Raw genomic sequence first — 15317 nt, forward strand, 5'->3', positions numbered from 1 at the left:
CACCAAGTGATTTAGTGCACTTCAAGTACGCACCCCTCGCATCTTTGGACCTCAAAAGGAGCTTTTCGATGTACAAGAATGTTTTGGCCGACATTCGACGTTGTTTTACGGATGGTCACAGTTATCTACTGCGACACGGTCTGAGGTAAATATTAAAACCTACATAATATGGCATTATATGTAGCTTTACAGTTAAATCTGCAACTGACGGCAGGAACGTTGTTTTCCTTTTCAGATCATTTCTTTTTACGGAGTACCTGGTGTCAGAAGATATTCGTACCGGTACATTTTGTTTCTAAGGAAAATCGAGATTCCAAAACAAAGAACTGACATATTGCTATGTAAAAATTAGAGAAAATATCAATATCATTCATATCTAGAAATTTAGCTTCACACAGTAAATACTTGGGATTTTTAGGTCATTTTTTGTTTGTTTTTAGGACATTCTTTGATCATTTTAAGGTCATTTTAAAGGTAAATTTTTAGAATTTTTAGGTCAACAAAATCTGGGCCCTGCTTATTACGCTATGAATCTATTTCTTCCCTACCTTCCCACTATACTTCACCATTTCAGGTCTCATTTCATCTATTCCTGATGCTTTATAACAATGGAGCTTATTTACCTTACCTTACCACTTCCTCAAGCATAATTTTGCCAACATCATTTTCGGACACCATTAACTTGGCTGTTGGTGACTTTACCAGAAATATTTTCTTTTACGTTGAAAAGATTTTCAAAATATTCCTTCCATCTGTCCAGTGATTCCCTGGGATCTATTGTGTGTTCACCTGATTTACCCATTAAAAAAAAGAGAATTTTTGCAGCTGCTGTCTGTTTCATTCCAACTTGAAACATCCCTTCAACTCACAGAAATTGCCTCCCTTGGTCATTATATTGTCTACAGGGAGCAATTTGTTGCTTTCCAAGAACTATTTAAGGTCAAGATACGTATTGTTTCTGAAATTTCTTCATCACTGTAAATGAATAACAATTAGGATACAAAATTTCCCAGAACTGTACAAAAGTATTGCTTAATACACACACAAGTTTGACTGTATTAAGTGGGAAATATATATATTCTCATTTTTCCGTTTTCATATGAATATGGTCTTTACAGACATGGGCTGGTGAAGAAAGTGAAACTACTCTGTCCCTTTCTCCAGTCTCTGGCATCTCAAGCAGCATATAGCAACGCACTCCAAGAATAAACGGAAAAACTCTCTCTTCTCCTGTTCTGCATGCGGCCAAGGATTCAGCGGACAGATTGCTCTTGATCGCCACATGATCGAGCATTCCGAAAAGGTCTACACGTGTCCTCAATGTAATAAAGAGTTTTCTACAAGGAAGCGTTTCAATCAACATATCGACTTTGTTCATAGTTTGGTAAAACGTTTCTCTTGTTCCTACTGCTCAAAGGTATTCGCAGTGAAAAATGTTCTACTGTGTCACATGAGGACTCACACAGGTGAGAAGTCTTTCATTTGCCCCAAGTGCAACAAGGGGTTCACTCAGAAGGGGGCTTTGAAGAGGCATCTTGAGGTAGTGTGTGGGTACAGAAAGTCTCATCTTAGTCTTCTAAATGTAAAGAAAACTTCAGACAGTATTTGACGTGCAGTTGAACCGGTAATTTGAAGGCATATTCCAGCCCTATGATGTTCCGACCCGTACGAGAATTTCGACAGTGCCAAATGATAGTACTCAGTTTGTTGATGATGTTAAGATGTTGTAAGCTTGTAATCCTCTGACCATTACGGTAAGATTTTTTGAACGTAATAAATATTTTTATTGTAAGCATCTTATTTTATTGTTATTGTAATCATCCCAGATTCCTTCCATCAGTGAACACCATCTTTCTTGCAGTATTTATGAAGAAATAAATGACAGTCACAAGAAAAGTTAACAGGTGAAAAATAAATTGAAACACTGCAAAATATACAATGTGGTACTAACTTACCGGCAGCTTTGCTGATATTGACAATGTTTTTTTTTTTTTTTTTTTTTTTTTGCTAGGGGCTTTACGTCGCGCCGACACAGATAGGTCTTATGGCGACGAGACAATGTTTTGTGAATCCAGGCGATTGCCCTCCTTTGTATTTTGTGGGCTACCATTTGAAGAGTATGCGGTTTTGTGGCCTTCTGTAATTCTTATGCAATAGTTCGTGGATAACAGTTCACGTAGCATAAGCCAAGAAAGTGTTCACATTGTGTCCTTTTGTTAAACTTCCTTCATAGAAACCGTTACCGTTCAGCTTTGATTCATGACTGATCAGCACAGTTGAAACTGGTTAAAATGTCCCTCTCCAGCACGTTACCCTGGTAATTATGCCACATCTTAAAAAATACATGCTAAAGAAACCTGATAGCGTATTTATGTCGCTTGTTCATTTAAATTAGCATTCTTGGCTACATTGCACAACTGGTTTGAAAGATAACTTAATTTCATGCTCCCGGACTGCTTAGTGCAGTAGAGTGGTGGTTTGGATCGCACAAGAGTAGCTCAGCTGATGTAAGTGAACTGTGTAACAACATATGTACTCTACTTACGCATAGTGTTTTGCAGCACATCCAGTTACCGGAAGAGAAGGCAGCTTACAAATGACGAAAATTTAGTTAATTGAGAAAGTGGATGCTAATCCACAGATTGGATATTCCTGCAATGACACAACTGTAAGCAACCAAAAGGAGGTGCTTGTGGAAGCCGTCAAATAAAATGTGTTCATAAAAGCCAGTTTCCAGATTTAGAAGATTTTATGGTGAAACGGTTTAAACAAGTTTTGGCTTTGAATATTCCCATTGATGGAACAGTGATTCAGGCTAAAAGGGGATTATGTAACTTCAAGACATCGTCAGTGTCAATATCAATACTGTTGAAATGAGGAGAGATATGACACTGCTGGAAATCTTAAGCCCTGATGATGTTTTAATGGAGACAAAGCGGGGCTATTTTTCCAGCTTCTTCCCGATAAAACATGTGTTGAAGGGTGAGAAATGCCGTGGAGGTAAGCTTGGTAAGGAGGGACTAACAACGCTATTATGATGCAGTAAAGTGAAAGTCCTACAGAGAAATTGATGCCGTTCGTAGTATGGAAGTAGAAGAATCTGCGCAGTTTTAAGAAAGTACGTACCTTTCCATGCCAGTACACGGCAAATACCAGTGCTCGGATGACGTCAGAATGGGAGTGAGGCAGAGGATGCACTGCACACCCAATTCATACATCTTATTTGAAAAAAGAAAAGGAACATGGGAGGGAGCAACAGAAAGAGGAGAGGAAGCACATCTGCTTATCAATCCCATGTCGTCTTTTATTACAAGTTGATTTACGTCGCACCGACACAGATAGGTCTTATGGTGATGATGGGACAGGAAAGGGCTAGGAGTGGGAAGGAAGCAGCCTGGCGTGAAAATGGGTAGAGCCCTGCACGGATGTGGATATCCGCAAAGTTAGTGTCTTGGCGGATACAAACTGTATGGCAGTGAGGATAATTTTGCTGATAATTTCTAAATAATGATGTTTATTGATTTTCCCTCAGGCATACTCTTTGTTTTTCCTTGTGGTTAGGCAACCCTTGACATTGGTGTGGGAGAATAGTGATATATAAAGAACCTTGAAACCATCAAGCCGTAAATCTGACCTAAGCCTAACTGGCTCCTGCCCGCAATTAATGGAAAGAAGGAACAAAGGTTAATACGTCGGTAGTTGTCGCAAGAGAAAATCCCTCGTAAACCTGCGACCGTATGGGGTTTGGTGCCAGGTGTCAGGCCTATTGCATTATGTTAACAGATTTGTCTGTTTCGATACTTTGGGTGTAATATACTGTAGTTAAATATTTAAATTACCTGCGGATAACCATTCACGGATGCAGGTGTGGATGAAGGATGTGCGCATGCGGATATTATTTTGTATATCCGCGCAGGGCTCTAGAAATGGGAAACCATGAAAAACCATCTTCAGGGCTGCTGACAGGAGGTTCGAACCCACTATCTCCCGAGTACTGCAGCTATCGAGCTTCATCAGGCAGGCAAGGTGTGCGAGGTGTAGGATAACATAAATAAGTACAAGAAAAGGTGGTAAAAGATTAGGAACAGACGAAAAGAGGATCTTAATGGGATAATATAAGTATCAGAAAGGAACATCAAATATTAGCTTTTTTCGCCATTACTACGCACTGCAATGCATTGCAAGTGCCAGACCATTCCAGATGTATTTTGGTTGTATCTTTTCAAAAGAAGTTATTATGTTTAGTCACACACAATTGCACATTTCCTAATAATGACGCAAAAACTTGGTAGCATTGTATGGAATTATTTCATGTCATCATGATGCCAGGAAGCATAAACACAGGTACTTAGATCATTTGCACCAAATGGATATTGAATACGGGGTCGATATGCATGTACAGTAGCCATCAGTTATGTCGTCCCTAGAAAGCCAGAGTGTCATAAGCACCAAAAATATAATTTTACAGGAGAAAAAAAAACTGTTTTTGTTCACAGAGTTTTATTTCTTCTTACACATCATGCATTACAACTTTAAAATTGGTCTTACAAAATGTATTCTGAAAATTGATTAAATTGTTTCGTATTTTTTAATTTTCAAAATCTTCCTCCATTTGGAGGCTGCCTAAGACAAAGAATACACATACAATTTCATTCAAAAAAAAAGTTATTAATGTCTCAGTCTGGCGAATACAAGTGGTGTCTCAGTCTGGCGAATACAAGTGGTGTCTGAGTATCAAAAGAGAACCCCTGAGTGCTTTCAGCCCCCAGTCGATGAACTCCTTGGTACTGATGTTGAAGACCTTCATCAGCTCTATCGTCTTCTTAGGGACTGTCCCTCTCGCACCGATCATGAGACCCCTCACTTCTACATTGTCCAGTTCGTATTTATTCTTATAGTACGCCACTGTAGGCTGATAGACTTCTTTTCTTGGTCCACTTCGTCTGGTTGGTCGGAGTGTGTTTCGAATCTTACTGTGGGGTCTAATATATATCCTTTCTTCCCTTTAATGGCGATCATATCTATCCTTCTCGTGCTACCATGGACTTCCTCATGCACTTGAAATCCTTTCTCACGGAGCGTCTGTGCTATGGATGACCTGATGTTGTGATGTCTGGTGTTTCGAAGAGCTTCACCGAAGGCTCAGGAACCCAAGACGTGAGGTAATGTTTCAATCTCACTACATCTTCTGCAGCGGTTACCATCAAGTTACCTTCCCGGTACAGCTCTTACAGGTGCAACGTTACATGCCATTTTCAGCGCATCTCTCCACTCCATGCTAGAAAGGCCATCGTGGTTTCTAACCCAGCGGTTTGCAGGAGGGAATTCCTTGTACAACACACTCCCTGACCTTTGCTTCTCAACTGGCACCATTTCTCAAATTCAGATTCTCGCAACCTATTTCTGAGTTTCTTGGTGTCATACTCACCATGCCTGTTCTTCATATCCTCAGTTTTATCATTTACGTTTAACTCACTTAAGCATCTGTTAATTTCTTCATCTAGATTTCTAGTGGCTTCAATATATTGGTTCCCTTCCCGTTTCAGAATGTTGCAGCTGTTTACATTCTGAAGCAAGGCTTCCCAGCTTGTCCTAAAAACACCTAACCCTTTGTACCGTTTATCTGAGTAAATCATAGAATCAGGAGTGTCAGTAGGAAGGGATAAGATCTCCTTTAGTGTACTCTTAACAAGTTTATCAGCATCTTCCAAAAACCGCTGTGGTATTTTACTTGCAGGAACGCAGAGGAATGGTAAGTCAACGTAGGGCAAACTGAACAATTGAGAATTTCTGATCCGGATGAAGCCAGGGACAGGATGATAACGAGGTGAGTTTCTGCTGAAGGAGTGTTATTGATTCCTTGGAATCAAATAACATAGTATCTGCATAATTTACCCCTAAGTATCTGACACATTCGTTCCTTGAAATACATTTAATCTCCATACCTTCTTCGACTGCAATGAGCCCTTCGTTTATTTCTCCTGTACTGATATTAATAACTTTAGATTTTTCAGGGTTTATTGTTAGACCAAGTTCACAAAACCTTTCTAAACCTACTTTCGTCAGTTCTACTGCAGAATCTCGGTTTTTTCCTACAATAATACAATAACCATATCATCTGCGAAGCCTAATATTGTTAGAGGTTGAAGTCCGTTGGCAAGAGAATAACCATGCATGTCACATAGGTTTTTTTCACCGATTTCTCGAAAAATGTGATCTGTTGTGAGATTGTATAAAACTGTGACAATGGAGATCCTTGCATTACTCCACGGCATAATTTAATGGGATTAGTTTTCTTGAAATTGGCCTGGATCTGAGTTGTATTATTCTCCTGAAGCTTACAAATTATGTTGCTCAGCTTACTTGGCGCAGTTGATGTAGGTAACGTTTTCCTTCAATGTAAATGACCCACGTTGTCGAAAGCCTTGTTTATGTAGGATGTTAAAAGGTTTGTTTTTTCACCTGTTCAATACATATAAATTTTATGATTTAGGAATTTATTGTAGATTCCACTTGAGACATGTTTCGCCCTTCATTGAGGGCATTGTATGTTGTTAATAATATGTATTAATTTGTACATGTCTACTACTAACCAGTTACCTGATTTTTTACCTTGAGGTGATATTTTGACTGATGATGCCCTCAATGAAGGGCGAAACATGTCTCAAGTGGAATCTACAATAAATTCCTAAATCATAAAATTTATATGTATTGAACAGGTGAAAAAACAAACCTTTTAACATCCTACATTCAGTATCTTCAATACGGATAACAATGATTTTTATCACTTGCAGCCTTGTTTATGTCTAGGAAGACCAGAGTATCATCTTGTTTGTTGTGTTTTGCTGAGTTAAGCACAGATCTGAGTAAAGCGGTGTTTATGATGGTGCCAGGTGATTTGATGAATCCTCTTTGATGTTCGCTAAATTGGATGTAACTCCTTAATCTTACGTCAAAGACCTTTTCGATGACACGACGAAGGACTGAACATATAGTGAATGGCCTCCAGTCTGACAGTTCTGTTGGATCTCCAGTTTTAGGTAACAAAATGGTGCGCGCCTTTGTAAACTTTAATGGAACATGTCAAGTCTGTAACATTATCGTAGCAATTTTAGCTATGATAGTTGATGCTATATCATCTTTGATAGCTCTGACTAGAACTCTGTCGGGTCCAGCTGACATGTCGACAGCCATTCTTTTCATAGCCAGGATTACCTCGTCCTTGTGCACCGTTACGTCAAAGGTTTCGTCTTGTACAGCATGTTCCCTTTCAGTCAGCAGGCCGTCGTAATGTTCGCGTTCACAGTTGTTAGGTGTGGCAAAAACAGATGAAAAATGATTCTCTATATCCTCGATATCAGCCGTACAGTGAGTTGTTTGGTCGTTCAGGGCGTTCCTGATGGCTTTTCTTCGCTGGTTGTAATAGAAATACTGCATTTCTTGATATCGGTACTTATTACGTCTCTTTTCTTTATCTCTGTTTGTTGCCTTCTGCGGATTTGAGTGTTGCTTGTAAGTTCTCTGTAGCTTTGCATCTCTCTTCATTTTTCTTGCCTCAAAGTATTTTTTTTTTTTTTTTTTTTTTTGCCGGGTGTTTAGGACCTGGTAGGAGATCTATGACTTCGGCTAAAAAAGCAGCGAATTCGTCGACAGACTTGTCGAACTGATCTGTGCTCATTTCATAAGAAAACTTAGAATTCCACTGATATAAGCTCTTTTTATAAATTCGTCTATAGGTCCCACTGGTTTTCTACCCTCATTCTGAGGGCGAAATTCTTCGTTATTGTATGTTTCGTCACCTTGTGAAGCGGCAGAGTGGTTTATGGTAGGCTGTCTCTGTACTATTATTTTGCGATGGATATCAGGATGAGATCGACTTATGTGCGTATTGAGTTTTATGTAGTGCTTGCCACAGTGGGGACAGGATAATCGTGGTTTTCCATTCGAACTTCAGTTGTTTTGGGAGCTTACAATAACTTATGACTTACAACACTTGAAGAATCTGCTGCTTCATTACTGGCTTTCGCGAATTCCGCCTCCATGACATAAAAATGTAATACGATGTTGTTAACAAGCTTGCGATTTGTTAATTTAAGTTTTCTTATCAGGTTATGCTCTTATAAGGTGTTAACTATCAAGTCAGTACGATTATACTGAGATTAATAACACTATACGTAGACTGTGTAATACAACCACCGGACGTACAGACAATGCGCGTACCCTAGCCTTAAGATTTCTAACTATAAAATGATATCAACACTTCTTTGTAAAATCACAGGTTAGAAAAACAGAACCAAAACCGCTCCGACATTTTATTTTATTTTATTTTATTTTATTTTATTTTATTTTATTTTATTTTATTTTATTTCACAAAATTGCCCTTGATACAATTTGTTGATGTAACGTCATTATTGTCTCAATTCTTCGCACCTCTCTAGTTTTATTTATGTCACTTAACACCTTGACTGTGTAAGATTACCGAGCAGTATTAGGCCACTTCACCTTAGTCTTTAAGTGCTGTAGTATAACTGTTCTCTTCACCGAACTAGGCAAATTGAAAATACTGATACAAAATGACGGATTATTTGTTCAACCTAACCGTCGAATCAACGGGATGTGCAAGCCTGTGCCCGGGCTACCTAACCATCGAATCGACAGGCTAGGTAGATAGATAGATAATGCCTTTATTGGTGGCGAAGTTAGGGCTCAAGGCCCTCTCTTACAACCACTAGAAGAGTACACATGTACATAACTTATACAGTACTTACTAATACAAATAATATTAATAGCAAAAGCAATAGTAATAATATTAAAAATGACAATAAAAGAATCCTTAATTTTAAAATACACAAAGTAAAATACACTGCAATAATCCGTTAATTCACCCCATTCATTCTTTCATTCACTCAACAATTATCTAGCAAGTCAGCAGGATCTACTCAACAAATACTCGCGGCATGCCACTTTAAACTTGCGATGAGAGGAATTGTCCCTAATGTTTGCAGGTAGCAAATTCCATTCCCTGGACACAGAGATTATGAAGGAGCGGTTGTAAGCAGCAGTGCGGTTTACAGGTATGGTAAGAGTGGAGCCACATCTCATATTGTGGTCATGATATGACGAGAGGTAAGAAAAAGTTGAAGAAAGATAGTTGGGAGTATTAGTGGAAAGTATTTTGTGCAGAAGTGATAACATGTGAAATTCACGGCACTGGTGCACTTGAAGCCACGACAATTCCTTATAATTTGGTGATATATGGGCATCATATCGCAGATTAAATATATATCTTATGCAGCTATTCAGGCTCCGGTCCAGTTTCTTGTTACTGTCACAGGTAGGTAATTTCAGTCAACACAGTGTCACAATAGTCAAGTATAAGAGAGTGAATTAGTTGTACTTCAAGTCAAACCGAGAATGCATTACAGAATCGCTTCAGAGGATATAAGCATTTGTGTACTTTGTTTCATGTGCTTATCACCTGTTGAGACCAAATTTAGGGTCTCAGTCATAATAATTTCTAAGTTAGTCACTGAAGTAGAGTAGGGTATGATTTTATTGTTTAAAACTATTGGAGAGATGTCCCGTTGCTTGAAGGAATATAGGAATTTACTGGTACCGATAATAATAACTTGAGTTTTATTCGGGTTTATTAGTAAACTGTTTTTATTTGCATAGTCACTAAGATGTTTTAGGTCAGAATTTATTTTAGTAATTGCAGTATCAATATCACTCAGTTTTGAATGACAGTAAATCTGTACATCATCTGCGTACATTTTCACTTTGCAGAATTTAAGAGTTTTTGATATATCATTAATTTGGATGATAAATAACAGTGGTCCCAGGACCGACCCCTGAGGGACACCGAGGGACTTACTTTGCCACCCTGAAGTCACATTTCCCATTATTACACGTTGCCGGCGATTTTCAAGGTAAGACGAAAAGGACCAAAGCGACATACTATTAAAATTTAGTTCTCGAAGTTTGTGCAGTAGTAACTGAGGATTGACAGTGTTGAAGGCACTACTGAAATGTAATAATGTCAATATAGTCACATCCCGTTGGTCCATTGCACGTCTAATATCATCTGTCACTCGTAGTCAGATTGGAAGGGATTGAGGAGGGAATGCTTGGTAAGGTATTCAGTAACTTGTGTGTGAACTAGGCATTCAAGTACTTTAGATAGGGGTGGTAGGATGGATACTGGACGATAATCTGAAGGAGAATCTAACTTGGAGTTCTTCGGGATGGGTCTAATTAGTGCATCTTTCCAAACATCTGGGAACACTCCGTTTGTCAGGCAGTAATTAAATATATGAGTTAGTATTGGCAGAACAGCTCTCAAGATATAGTAATCAGCGATATAGGAATGCCATCATTACCTGTGGTATTAGATTTAATAGAGAATATCGCACCTTATCTTCAATCGAAGTGATATTTCTAAAAGAGAATTGCTCATGCACAGAATGCTGTTGAAACAAGGGTAGTAAACTTTTAGGGAACGAGGTAGAAGCTATTCTTGGCCGTGTGAAATAATCATTTAAAGCCTCTAGCGATATGCTTGGTACATGTTCTATGGTTTTACCTATACCTAATGTACGTAATTTACTCGATTTCTGTCTCGGGCTGTTAGTGTTCATCAGTTCCTGAGAGTATTTATATTTAGAATTCCTAATAAGCTGCTTGGTTCTGTTTCTCAGAATCCTGTACTGCTCAAAATCATCTGTGTCATGCGTCAGTTTGTATTTTCTGTACAGTTTGTCACGACTGGCCATAGCAGATCTTATCTCGGCCGTTAGCCACGCGAATGAACGGCAAGTGATTCTTACCTGTTTCTTTGGTGCGTGCTTATCAAATATTTCCAGAACCAATGAATTGATTTTGTTTACTTTAGAGTTTATGTTCTGAAAATTACGTATACTGTCCCAAAGGCAAGTTATATGCATCGTGGCGCAGTTTATTCCGGTCCATATGTCGTAAGTTTCGTATTGTAATGTAGCATGGTTTGTGTTGGGTACTCGCGTAGAGTAACACATCTACAATAGGTCATGTGAAGAGATGCCAGGAGCAGGGATCTGTCCATGCTTAATTAAATTCTGAGGTTGATATGTTACAAGAAGATCAATTAAGGTATGTCTTGTGCGGTCAGAGTAATGGACGTGATTAGTAGCGTTGAGGGGTAAAATAGTCATGTTTGTGGCGAGAAATAAATTCTGTAGGTTATTCGCTTCACTAGTCTGCTTTAAAAGGTCAGTGTTAAAATCACCCATGATTATAATGTCATCAAATGCCGGGATAAGATTTGCTAATGCCTCTTCAAAATCATCAGTCAGTCTTAGTTTAGGTGGCTTGTATACAATCCCTATTAATATAATTTTATGGCAGTCTAATTCTACAAACATAAATTCTGGTCGCAGTGTAAATCTTTGGTCAGAAGTGGAAATTATCTTACATTTCAGGTCATTTCTGTAATAAAGTAGAAGCCCAACACCTATTTTGTCAGTGCGGTCATGGCGTAATATTGAGTATCTGTCAAGATTAGCTGCCGATGACGGCATGTCTGTACGCATCCAGCTTTCACTGATTCCAATAATATGTACATTGTTCACTTCAAAAATAGCCTGTACCGGTACCTCTTCCATATGAGCTAATAATGACTGGCCATTTTGGTGGCAACAATGTAACGATTGCGGGTGGCTACTGAGTTGCTCTTGCAACGCAAGTCCTGTTGAAGGTGGTAGGGACAAAAGAGAAGGGGTGGGTGAGGGCTGTGGAGAGGAATGCAGGTCAATGGTATTACCGTCGTACTGGTCAACAAACATTTGAAACTAAGCAGTAGGACATACAATTAAACAAGTAGTAAAATGAGCTCACCCGAGCAGCCTGGCGAGTAGATCCACTGTTTTCCACAAGCACACTTACACACACAAATAAAAACTAATTAGTAAACACACAATATCTTTCACTAAGTTCACATGTTCAGCCTACTCCCTGCAATGTTTTTTAATTGAGCCATCGTGCATATTTGAATTTTACTTCCATCTTCCCGTAAAACACAAATGCGCCCATCTTGAGTCCAGCATTTCTGCAGTCCCCATAAATCCCTATCCTGATTAAGAATATTTTTTCTCACACTTGTGAGGGACTCAGTTAGCATGAGTCCACTGCCTTTCAAAGCTCGCTTCGCGCGCCACACTCGATCACGATCATGGTATCGAAGGAACTTGATAATTATCGGTCATTTTCATGTGAGACCACCTCAGCAGATGTTCGATTATGGCGGCCCAGCCTGTGGCAGCGATCCACATTCAGAATTGAAAGTTCCATTGAGAGTTTATTTTTAGTGTCTCTAGCATTTTGATGTAAATGTCCTCAGACGGCTCTTCAGGACACCATGCAATAAAAGGCAGTTCCGGCGACTGTACTGTTCGGCCTCATCCAAAACGTTGTCTTGTTTCTGAAGCCGATTTTCCAGAACCTTCAACTCCCCTTTAAGCTGAGAGATGTCTTTTTTGCCCTGTTTCTTGAATGCCTGGAACTCGCCGCCAAGCGCTTGGAGCACGTTCGGTGGGTTGGCGACACTGACTGTTGAGTCTAGGTGATCTTGAAAGTCTTTCATGGAATCTTTGAAAGCCGATATCTTCTTAGCTACTTCTTTCAGAGACATGGTGTTTACTTTTTTAGGGAAGAAGGCACTTGAAAATATAACGTAGTTCACACAGATCAGCACTTTCTGCAACTTAACTTCGTATTTACGCAGGGTGTAGCAAGAGCAACTTTACTCGAAGATCTCACTTGCCGCCATATTTTGGATATGCAGCGTTCTGCTTTATCGATGGTAAAGGGAAGGTCTCGATTCACCTTCGCCGCATTCACGATGTTTGACATCCATACTCGGCCACTGCTACACAACTACTATCAGCTGTTTTCTCACCTGCAACTTGGATGACGTCATTGAGCCAGCGATTCTACACTCCTGAAGCATATTCTCGGCATTTTCAGTGCCATGTGTCATGCCTTCCCCTGTACCTCCCCTCTCCAACATGCCCTATATAAACTGCACACATTACCTGCCTCGGGGAGACATTCTTCAGCTGTTGGAGAGAGCGCAATATATTTATGCTACAATCATGTATATTTTCCCATGTGTACGGGACTTAAGTTCTGACCATGAGGTCCTGTATTCTGAACTCTGCTTTACTTTCTTTCGAGTGTTGTACTTGTTTATGTATCGATTACGCAGCAGCTAGATATCTAATTCCTTTATTCTGAAATAACTGTTTTTTTTTAGTTATTACGAACTTTTGTGAGTATTACATACTATCCACTTCATTCCGTATCGATATTGTAATCAAATCAGAATTAAATAATAACTTTTCCACCTGATCGATACTTTTATTATTTAATCTTAGGCTAAATTATGTCATTAAAAACTGCAGTACATGTTTCAATTGCTTGGCAATCATCATCAGCTGCTAATCTTACAGCTTCGGCGAAATAATATATAAACATTTGATAATTATAATTTTTGGTAAAGAACACTTAATGGTGAGGGAGGGTGGGGGATGTTAAAATTAGATATACAAATTAAAAAGCTATTTCCAAACTAAAAACTTCCTAAACTTCCTTCTATGGCACTTCATTAGTTTCAGCTGTGTTTCACTCAATGCACAGTTCACTTGTCTTGATTATGTGTTCTTCATTTTTCTAGATCATTCTTATTGTCCGCTAGAAGAATTTATGCTAACTATGGTGGAATTTGTTCAGTATTTCACTTAGACGGATAGTTTGAAGTAAGAAAGTACGACCTGTAACCGGCAGGATAGATATAATTATTAATTAAAAAGATTTTTGTTCAAGATTCTGTTATCCAAATGAATTGTACGTATTTGAAAATAATTGTAAAGGCCGAAACTTACCCCTATTTAATTGTTCGTTGTGTAAATTTATTCTAAATCTTTAAAAGATTGGCACGTTTGGTGTGACCTGAAACCGGCAGAAGAACGTGTTGGTTATTTAAGAGAATCTGGAAACATGTTTCTTTGCACGGAGTTATTATGCCGTAAAGAAACTGTTTTTAAACTTACCCCTGTCCAATTTATTCTGGTTATGGAGTTTACTTGTTTGTTTCCTTCTCTACAGTCTTCGACCTAGTGTAATAGCTGTGTGACAGGTGCGTTTTACTGGCTTGGTTTGTAGGGGGAAGGGGAAGTGAGAGTGTGTTGTCATTTGTTGTCGAGTTCAGGGGATTGGTTTCTATTTGTGACGTAGCTGCTTTGTGATTGGTTCCTGCTTTCACTGGGCGTGTTCGATTGCTTTCCAATACTTCCATGTATCCTAAAACGTGTTCAAATACGGGGTTTCTTTGTTCGTTTGTTTCATTTAAATTTTTATCCTTATTTAACATTTTGTCCAGAAATATGTGTATACTTTCAAAACTATTCATTCATTCATTTATTTCAATTAATTCCAACGAGCCTGCAGGCTCAAACATAGGAATTGTACAGGACATTACATACTGGCGGGCACTTACACATCAAAATATAGTTTGTGTATATAAGATAATTATAATTAGTAAACGGTTGAACATATAAACACATACAGTATATAAAATATGTACATCATCAATATGAGTATTACAGAGAATTATTTCTGACTGTATTTACATTTACATAACATGAAAGTTGCAAAGGTACAAGAATGGATTATGGAGTATTTTCATTTACATAACGTCCGACTCGTTGGCTGAACGGTCAGCGTACTGGCCTTCGGTTCAGAGGGTCCCGGGTTCGATTCCCGACCGGGTCGGGGATTTTAACCTTAATTGGTTAATTCCAATGGCACGGGGGCTGGGTGTATGTGTTGTCTTCATCATCATTTCATCCTCACCACGACGCGCAGGTCACCTACGGGTGTCAAGTAGAAAGATCTGCACATGGCGAGCCGAACCCGTCCTGGGATATCCCGGCACTAAAAGCCATACGACATTTCATTTCATTTACATAACATAAGAGTTGCTGAAGTACAAGAATAGATTTCAGATTATTTACAATTACATAACATAAAAGTTGCAGACGTACAGGAATTGATTACAGAGTATTTACAGTATATATACATAACACAGAGTTGCAGAGGTACAAGAACAGATTACAGAGTATTTACATTTACATAACATAAAAGTTGTAGAGGTACAAGAATAGTTCCGGACAGTTTGCAAGATTGTTTGGGAGAATGCCTTAAATGACAACTGATATTTTGATTTAAACAGCACTGTACCTTTCCCAAAAATAATGCTTGACTCTTTGTTTGAATTTTGCCAA

This window comes from Anabrus simplex, chromosome 11 (genome assembly GCF_040414725.1).
Source record: "Anabrus simplex isolate iqAnaSimp1 chromosome 11, ASM4041472v1, whole genome shotgun sequence".
NCBI classification, from domain to species: Eukaryota; Metazoa; Arthropoda; class Insecta; order Orthoptera; family Tettigoniidae; genus Anabrus; species Anabrus simplex.